At 37.9% G+C, this 10,575-nt stretch overlaps 1 non-coding gene across 1 annotated transcript; it reads right to left on the bottom strand.

Annotated features, from left to right (window-relative positions):
• Positions 1–10,100: 10,100 nt before the first annotated feature.
• LOC141662511 (small nucleolar RNA R71) lies at positions 10,101–10,207 on the bottom strand. The gene has a single exon (XR_012550623.1). It is a non-coding gene; the product is annotated as a small nucleolar RNA R71 (small nucleolar RNA).
• Positions 10,208–10,575: the final 368 nt, after the last annotated feature.

Below are 10,575 nucleotides of genomic sequence, written 5' to 3'. Positions count from 1 at the left end.
ATTCGGTCTGTATTGCAATCTCAAACAGCTTTTCGGTACCGACTCCGGTTACCTTCACTTCTATTTCCATTTTCTCAAAATCTCTTATAAACTATCCCAAAGACATTATCATCTTGGGTCTCTCCTTTTTACTAAGGGCATCAGCCACCACATTGGCTTTCCCCGAATGATAAAGAATCTCCCAATCATAATTCTTGATTAGCTCTAACCGCCTCCTCTGGCGTATGTTGAGCTCTTTCTACGTAAAAATGTACTAGAGCTCCTATGGTTTGTGTAAATCTTGCACTTCTCTCCATACAAGTAGTGCCTCCAATCTTTAGGGAAAAACTATTGCCACGAGCCCAAGCTCATGGGTGGGGATATCGAATTTTATATTCCCTTAATTGTCTTGACGCGTACGCGATTACCTTGTTGTGCTGTATATGAAGCACCCTAATTCCTTATGCGAAGCGTCACTACACATCACAAAATCTCATTTTCCATCCGGCAACGCCAACATAGGGAACGTCACCAACCTTTGCTTCGGTTCTTAAAAGTTGTTCTCACATTTCTCTGTCCATTCGAACTTCTCAGTCTTACGAGTAAGCCGCGTTAAAGGGGCTACTATCTTTACAAACTTGAACGAACCTCCGGTAGTGACCGACCAATCCTACCTCTGGTAGTTTCCCTAACCATGGTCATCAATTCCTCAGTGGTCCTTTATTCATTCTTGTCAGGATCCTCCACGGGATCCTCCTCAGCAACAATCCCTTCTAGGACAACATCCTCAACCGCTACATCCTCAATATGAACATCATCCGGTCCTGCGTTAGGACGCTCTATCGGATCCACAATCCGATCTCCAATTAGTAATAAAACATCATCGCGTTGTTGCTCCTCAACCTCAGGGTTCGGAGTCCCGCTACCATATACGATAACGAACTACTCTTCTATCACGATATTTATAAGGGTTCCCATAAGGGTTTTAACTGTCAGTACTACGTTAGGTAGCCCGACTATGAACTTGGCAAGAGTTCTTATTATCTTAGTTATTATCTTAACGTCACATCATCTCTGAGGTTTATAAGGCTTAGCTCTGATACCACTTCTGTAACACCCCCAAATCCGGGGTCGGGGATCCGGGTTGTCACGAGTTCCATTTCCCTTAATAACACCCAATCTTAATAATTAATCAACTACTCTGTACTGTGACCCCACAATAAACACACACACCACACGTTATAGTCTCAGAGATGAACATCCAAAAATAATCACAAGTCATTTTATTCCACAATTATCTGCCAATACACCTTAAAAGGTTTTCTGAATAAATTTACATTTTCTTTGCCATTATTACAATTCATAAGTATACATAAATCTGGTACATCAAAAGTTGAAGCCTAGTCTATTGGTAGTTCCCACCTTAGCTACAACGACTTCAATGCCTATAGGAAGCTGCAGAACGTTTCCTATCCGCTCGCGAATTGGGAGCTTGGTCCTGTTCATCTTGTCTATCTGATGTTGTGTGATGAAAGAAGAAAGCAAGGGTGAGCAGCAAGCCCACCAAAATAATATGTATAATAATTTACAATATATGAGCCTTCTCATAGTACTCATGAAAGTCTTGGTCAAAAGAAATGAACCAAGTTTGATATCTTAATGCGATGAAGTCGCAAAATATTCAGTATATATACATATATACTTTTCAAAATCTTGGAAGTCCTCTTCATGCATAATATACAGAGTTCCAGTGTATAACTGTATAAAAATATCGTTGCAAGGTGATCTCATATATCTAACCTTGTCTCAACATTTTTCTGAAAATCTTTGTCATGCATAAGATAATCATTTACTAGATATAAGTTTAAAAGATGAAGTTACAAGATACTCCAATATACTTATATCTTTTCCAAATACTACTTGAACTACCACCGTTCAACTTATAATTAGTTTCAAAAGTTTATCACGTAGATGAGACTACAAGACCAGATTTGAATAGATTAAATCTTTAAAATATCATCAAAATAAAATGAAGTTACGAGATACTTCATTTGATGCAAACAGCATTTTGAAAACTTGACCCTGCCAACACTCAACAATCGCCCAACCGTAGCCTTTCTATCGAAGTGCTCTGGGTAGTGTTGCAGAAATATCCAATTGGATGATGAACTCATTACGGGAGTTTGCCGCGCCAGGAAGACCACTTACGATGATCAGTCGTAGTAGTGCAACCCCACCATTTTCTACATGTAGAGGAGAACCTGTCGGATTTACTTGTCAACCGAACACTGAACTCCTAAGGAATGGACCGCCTTAGCGGAACTTCCAGGCCATTTGGGCCAATATAATAAGGCTGGGCCGGCGCCACTCGACCACTTACGCCACTCCTAGTTCAGATGAAATCCATGACTCTGAAACGTAAAGCTCATTCCCCCTTTCCCCAAGTAGAAACTTGTTGATACGACTCCACCAAGAAGTCGTATCTAGTTGGAAAGGAGAACTCACCAATATTTCCCAGGAGATGCCTGTTAATGGATTAACTTGTTCCAAGAATTTTACTTCCCGAGTGTTGGGTAAGTAATCGATTCATTTAACAAAACAGCAACCTTGTTGCGAATATAAAACACACCACAGAGCCGGATCCCTCAGGTTTTGAGCGAGTATTTAAATCCCCTTCGAAAGGAGGATCTTAAATATAAAAATGAGTTTTGGAATCCGCTCTAACTTTTAAAAATCATTTTGAAGACTCGCAAAACATTTTTAAGAATGTTTGGAGTGATGCTGATTTAACAAAATAAATCAGTCCCAATATATTAGAAAATATATGAATATTATTATTTAAATAATATTTCCATAAAGAATAATCTTTATAAAAATAATTGAAGTAGAAGTTTTGAAACTTATACTTGAAATGAATATTAAATATCCAAAGATATACCTATACGAAAGTACTATCTTTATTTGAATAATCAAAAGTGAGTTTGATTATCGACACCTTATTCTTTAATAAAATAAAGAATATATCTCAGCAAATAATCGGAGTCATAGATCCTCAAATTAATATTCAAATAATATTCAATAAATAAAATAAGCTGAGTCATAAGCCCTCGAATGAATATTCAAGATAATATTCATTAATAAAATAAAGTTATCGAATAAACCTTATTCGATTAATAGTTTTGAAAACTATGACCATATATATATATAAGTATATATATATATATATATATATTTATATCCATATATACAAAATCTACTCGGGATCCTCGACTCCCGGTTTTAGAAAATATTTTCACCTTTGGGTCCCTATACTAAGGGTATATGCAAATTACCGCTATCCTCTAGCATAGGTATTATCAACTGAATCAACAATTATATATATGGAAAGAATATGAAACAGGCATGCATATATATATATACCATAGCAGCATGCTTCAATATATTGCAACATTTGCTAATTAACCAACATGCATCTATCGCAAGATAATGCAAATACCTATATACATCACAACAACAGTTATAACGGGTAGAAAACTTGCCTGAGCGACTGGGGGTTACGAATGGCTCGGGACGAGTCTGGTAACCTATAAGCAACAAGTAAGTTGGAATTAAACCAAAGTCACTTGTAAATCTATACTCTAACCAACTCAGACTCTAACGCGCGTTTTGCGCTTAACGATTTACTTAAGTCGCTCGAGTACCCTCGGCTCCACCATTTTTAATAATTTACCCATTACGAGTTTTAAGGCGATTCTTTCGCGATTGTCTTATCAACTGCCTAACACACTCTACATAAATGTTTCATGCTCCAATTAGTCATTTAAGGGCCTTAACCAAGGTTTCAAAGTAAGGCGAGGGGTAAAGGTTCGTTCGCGAAACACCGTTACTTAAAACGGTCGTTTCTCCTAAACCGTACATCGGATTCAAGCAAACCACATATCAAAACGAAGCTTGAAACATAACCTATCTAAGCATGGAAGTGGTTAGTTTATAGAAGTGGGTGTTCGGGTCCAACAGTTAATCACAAAACAGTTTATAGAAAATCGGGCATTACGACGGCTATAACCTAACGATTTCCAAAGTTTAAACTACACCAAATCATCACCAATTTAACAACAATCCAACATCCATCAACATCAAACTAAACCCATTCATCTAAGCACTATTATCATCCAAACAAACCAAACTTAAAACTAAGGGTTCAAGAGTTTATACCTTCCTTGGAGAGTGGGTAGTCACTAACAAGCCTCTAGGAACCTTGATCTATGCTTAATCAACCTTAAGCTTTCATGAAAATCAAGAAAATCAAAGTAAGTTACTATTCACTACTATTCATCATCATCTTTGATGAGTGGATTAGCTATGCAAACCATGGAATCTTGATCTTAAACTCATGGTATAACTAAGTTATGAAATATAGGATCCAAGGAAACAAACCTTGTAATTTTGCATGGCCTAGAACTTGAGTTTTGAAAATCTATTTCTTCATTTCTTGAAAAGGCCGAATGGAAGAAGAAAGAAATGGGGGAGAGCTTTTGCTTGCTTGTCTTGCCTTGATATTTGTGCAAAGAATGCATGGTTGTGGTTAATTATTGGCTAAATATCTTGTTTTCACTTGCTTATGTCATTGCTTGCATCACTACTTTACCACATGTCTCATTCTTGTGGTGTGATGATGTCACCTTGCTTCTAACCACATGTTTTAGCTTATATTAGAAGCTTCCTTCTCATGTTACTTGCATGTGCTTGCCCCTTGGACGTTTATTTGTTTTACGGTTCGCTTAACTCTCTTTCTCGTTAATCGTTTGAGGGATCATACCCGGGATCTTATTACTTGGGTTCCCTTAACCTTTCTCAATACATTATATTCCTTTTTATAATCCTCTCTTATAATCCTTGAATTTAAATCCCTTTAATCATGTTACCTTATACTCAATTCTTTCGGTATCTGGTGGATTTTCGAGAAAAATCAAAGTGTTCGGAATTGGATTCTGACGATCTTTACATACACTTATTTACTTTATGGAATACTAATACGATCTTAGAATTTCCATAACAGTACTCCTATATAGCGTGGTCTGATAATTTTTCTTAATCAGCATCATCAGCAAAAGTTACTATTCATCCGTGTTTCAAAAAATTCCAAAAATTGGGGTTATTACATTAATCCTCTTTCTAAACACTTTAGAAATAATTCTCTTTAATTTCCTAAAATTAAATCCTTAATTAATAATATTAAGAACTTTTCTTAATTAATTTATAATCAATTAAATCTCATTTAATCAATTATTAAATTTGCCAATTAATTATTTATTTCACAAATAAATAATTATTAGCCATTATTAATTAATTCCTCCACCATAAAATCATTCTCTTTTTATGGTGTGACCCTGTAGGTTCAATATTAAGCCGGTAGTAGAAATAAATAATAATAAAACTATTTTATCATTATTTATATAAATTCTCAAATTTATTAAATATGATTAATTAATTAATCACATTTATTCTACATCGTGAGAGATGCTTCTCAACATATCGCGACTATCCGGATAATATGAATTCACTACTTAGAATACCAAGAACCTGTCAGTGAATAGTTACCGTACAATAAACTCCTTCTACCCTACAATGTCCCGATTAAATACAAGGCATGGATCTCGTGTCAAGCCTATCTAATTCAATCACTTGCTTACCATTTACTATGTGTAGTTCTATGCAAATTAGAAACTCCTTTCTAATTTCATTCACTCTGGCCAGAGATTCCTGAACTAGCATAAGTGGATCAGCCTTGAACATTCACTTCCTTCACTGGAAGGGGTAGATCCTTTATTGATCATACACTATCTTCGTGTACAAATTCCTATACCCAGAAGAGCCTTAATAATTGTCCTTGGAGACTAAGAACTAAACCAAAGCATAGTTCAGTGTACACAAGATGACTATGATGACCTCAAGTCTAAGGATACTTGTACAACTATCACTAAGCGAACAACTGCTGACACGTGAGTGAACTCCATCAGTTGTTCAGCTGGGCGAGTCATGTTCAGTGAACTTATTCTATAATAAGCACCTACATACTAGCTATAGTGTCACCACACAAATGTCTATGAGAACAGACATCCTTCATAATGAAGCAAGCATAGTATGTACCGATCTTTACGGATTATTAATTACCAGTTAGTAATCCTATGACCAGGAACTATTTAAGTTTAGAGTTATCATCTTTTTAGGTCTCACTATTATGATCTCATCATAATCCATAAAAAACTTTACTCTAAACTATGGTATATCTTATTTAAACACTTAAATAGATAGAGCCCGTAATAAAAACAAAACAAGTCTTTATTAATATCAATGAAATCAAAACAGATTACATAAAAGTTATTCCTAAATCCTAATACACGATTGGACTTAGGACATATTCCTTTCATAAGTAAGCAGTTCAATCCGCCTGGATTCCAGCAACCGCAGTAATATGCTCAAAGGCAATCATATCCTCAACAGGGAGGTGCAGCTGCACCCACTAGTGCTGATTTTGAGGAACTTAAGCTGTTATGCAAGAGTCAGGCGGTTTCTATCAAGACCTTGGAAAATCAGATCGGTCAAATAGCCAATGCAGTTCTCAATCGTCAACCTGGCAAACTTCCCAGTGACACTGAAGTGCCAGGTAGGAAGGAAGCTAAAGAGCAAGTCAAGGCTATTACCTTAAGGTCTGGAAAAGTTGTTGATGCTGAAAAGGCAAAAGAAGGAGAAGCTGAAGTTGGAGATGAAGAAGCTAAGAAAAAGGAGAAAGCGGCCGAACCAAGGAAGACTACTGTTGAACACACTCTGCCTGAGGGTAATACAGGGGAGAAACAGCTCTATCCTCCACCACCTTTCCCTAAGAGATTGCAACAACAAAAGTTGGATAAGCAGTTCGGTAAGTTTCTGGAGGTGTTCAAGAAACTTCACATCAATATATCTTTCGCTGAGGCTCTGGAGCAAATGCCTAGTTATGCGAGGTTTATGAAGAGTATTCTTTCAAGGAAGGTGAAACTGGATGACCTTGAGACCGTTGCTCTAACGGAAGAATGCAGTGTTGTACTGCAGCAAAAGTTACCTCTAAAGCTGAAAGATCCAGGTAGCTTCACCATTCTTTGCACCATTGGCAAGTTGTCTTTTGACAAGTGCCTTTGTGATTTGGGAGCAAGCATCAATCTGATGCCGTTGTCGATCTTTAAAAAGTTGGATTTGCCTGATCCAAAGCCCACCTACATGTCTCTACAATTGGCTGATCGTTTTATTACTTACCCAAGAGGCATAGTGGAGGATGTGCTAGTCAAGTGGATAAGCTCTTCTTTCCTGCAGACTTTGTTATTCTGGATTTCGAGGAAGATAAAAAGATTCCCATAATCCTGGGAAGACCTTTCTTGGCTACTGGTCGTACCTTGATAGATGTGCAGAAAGGTGAACTTACTATGCGGGTGCAGGATCAGGATGTGACATTCAATGTATTTAAAGCAATGAAATTCCCTACTGAAGATGAGGAGTGCTTAAAAGTGGATTTGATTGATTCTGCGGTTACTTCAGAACTCGATCATATGCTAATGTCTGATGCATTAGAGAAGGCCTTAGTGGGGAATTTTGACAGTGATGATGAGGATGGCAATGAGATACTACAATATCTTAATGCTTCTCCCTGGAGGCGAAAGCTAGACATGCCTTTTAAATCTCTTGGTGCTTCTGACCTCAAAAATGCTGAAGGAAAGCTCAAACCATCTATAGAGGAAGCACCTATCTTGGAGCTTAAGCCATTGCCTGAACACTTGAGGTATGCTTTTTTAGGTGATGCATCTACTTTACCTGTTATTATTGCATCTGACATTTCAGGTAGTGAGGAGGACAAGCTCTTAAGGATCTTGTGAGAATTAAAATCGGCTATTGGATGGACCATAGCAGACATCAAAGGGATCAGACCTTCATATTGCATGCATAAGATTCTGCTAGAGGAGGGTAGTTGATAAGTGGCATTTTATACCACTTAGAATGTGTTAAAATGGCTTAAATTGGTGTCTTGAAATCAAGTATTTTGTGTATTTGATGCGTTTTTCTAGTGTTTATGCATTTCAGGGTATTAGTTGCATTTCGGGGGAGGAATCATCAAGAATAAGCCTTGGCATGTGTTCACCATTGCGAGAGGAAAGGAATGGGCAGATTACGGCGAAGAAACGGAGCAAACCAGGATTTTTTCCAGTAGAGGCCTGCGCGCCCGCGCAGCAATGCTGAGCGGCCGCGCAGCAACCTGCGCGCCCGTGCAGCTATGCTGAGCGGCCGCGCAGGGTCGGGGAAAAAGATAAATTATTTTAGACTTCTACTTCTGTTTGGCTTCCAACTTCCATGTAATCTGAGTTGGGACTATTATATAGGTAGATTTGAGACGTTTTCACAGAGAGTATTAAGGGGATTATGTTTTAGATTGTGTTTTACGCAAGAAGCGAAGGAGATAAGGAAGAAGACCGATTTAGCACACCGCAACGAAGAGGAAGCATATTTTCTTGTGATTCTTGTTTCGTTGTAACGTTGGATGCTAGTTTTCTTGCTTTGAGTTATTTACTCTTGTGACGTACTCTGTTTTAATATAATTAGTTTAGTTATTATTTTCTTGTGTTGTTTGTCATGATTTCATATGAACCCATGATGGCGATAAGTTCTATTATGGGCTAATCGTGATCATGGGGTTGCAACGGATTTATTATGGAATTCTTTAGTTAATTGTTTAATACTTTAGTGTGTGATGATTGCATGATATCTAGTATTGGTTGTGCGTATTCGTCTTATGTGCATCGCGAACATATAAGATAGGGTGTTAATCTCTTGTGAAGCGACGGTGGATCTTGAGATTTAGAACTTGCCATGCTAGCATAGGTTCATGTACGTTGAGCATGATTAGTGGGTAACTCTAACAGTTTTATTTGCCCTATATAATCAAAAGGAATAACTTGAGCTTAAATCGTGGTGTTGTCAATTTATGTAGACATATAGGAACTCAACATAATTGATGACTATTCAACTTCTATCTTAATTGTGGATGCTTGGTAGAATGGTATTAGTACAATGAAAGTTGGCTTTTATCAGTTTCGTGTTATTCGATTAATATCATCACTGTCATATGCTAAAGGTAATAACAATGGCTATAGAAGGAAGTAATAATGAAGTTGTGATCTCATGAGTGTTTTATTATTGATAAATTGAAGTGTTAGTTAAGTGGTTAATTAAGTAGTTAATTATAGTTAATATTTAATCAACAATTTTAAGTGTTATTATCTTAACATTGAGAAGTAATCATACATTGGTGAGTGAGTTTAATTAGACAATAATTTAGTCTGAGTCTCTGAGGGAACGAACTAGAAAATATTCTATATTACTTGCGAACGCATATACTTGCGTGAATATTAGCGCGTGTTTTCGCCCTAACAAGTTTTTGGCGCCGCTGCCGGGGACTCGGTGTATTTGTTTAGTTTATGTACTTACCATCATTGGTCATTAGGACTCAGTGATTAGGACGTAGTAGTTACTTACTCTTTTCGGTTGTGTTTCAGGTACTTTAGCAAGCGTTTATGCAAACTCGTTCTCGTGCTCGCAAGAGGACTTTAGATACAGCTGAGGAGACAGACGAAGTTCTTGATATTCCGGAAAAGTTAGATTTTGAGGATTTGGATTCAGGAACTAAGCAGAAAGAACCAGTAAACATGGGAGATCGTATTGTTCAAGCTGATCCAGCTCTTATGGATTTTTCTCGGCCTAAAATTGATGACATTCAGTCAAGCATCCTTCATCCGGCTATTCAAGCTAACACCTTTGAAATCAAGCCGGGCACTATTCAGATGGTGCGGAATTCTGTTTCTTTTGGAGGAGCGGCAACTGAAGACCCCAACATGCATATAAGGAATTTTGTCGAGATCTGCAGCACTTTTAAGTATAATGGCGTGACTGATGAGGCTATCAAGTTGAGGCTTTTCCCATTCTCACTGAGGGATAAGGCTAAAGACTGGTTACATTCTGAACCAGCTGGGTCCATCACTACGTGGCAAGATCTTGCGCAAAAGTTTCTGGTGAAGTTTTATCCAATGGCAAAGACTGCTGCTATGAGGAGTGCTCTTACTCAGTTTGCGCAGCAACCTACAGAATCTATGTGCGAGGCTTGGGAACGCTACAAGGAAATGTTGAGAAAATGTCCACATCATGGAATGCCGGATTGGATGGTGATCACTGGTTTCTATAATGGTTTGGGGGCCCAATCTCGGCCCATGCTCGATGCAGCAGCTGGAGGCGCCTTATGGGCTAAAAGCTATACTGAGGCGTATAATCTTATTGAGACGATGGCTGCAAATGAGCATCAAAACCCAACTCAGAGGATGACGTCAGGCAAGGTAGCAGGTATTCTGGAAGTTGATGCAGCCACCGCTATTGCAGCCCAGCTCCAAGCGCTATCAATGAAGGTTGATTATCTGGCTACGTATGGAGTTAATCAAATAGCTATGGTTTGTGAGCTTTGTGCAGGTTCTCATTCTACGGATCAGTGTTCTCTTGTCAACGAATCTGTTCAGTATGTAAATA

This window comes from Apium graveolens, chromosome 5 (assembly GCF_009905375.1).
Source record: "Apium graveolens cultivar Ventura chromosome 5, ASM990537v1, whole genome shotgun sequence".
NCBI classification, from domain to species: Eukaryota; Viridiplantae; Streptophyta; class Magnoliopsida; order Apiales; family Apiaceae; genus Apium; species Apium graveolens.
The sequence above is the reverse complement of the archived record's forward strand: the minus strand, read 5'-3'. Positions and strand labels throughout refer to the sequence as shown.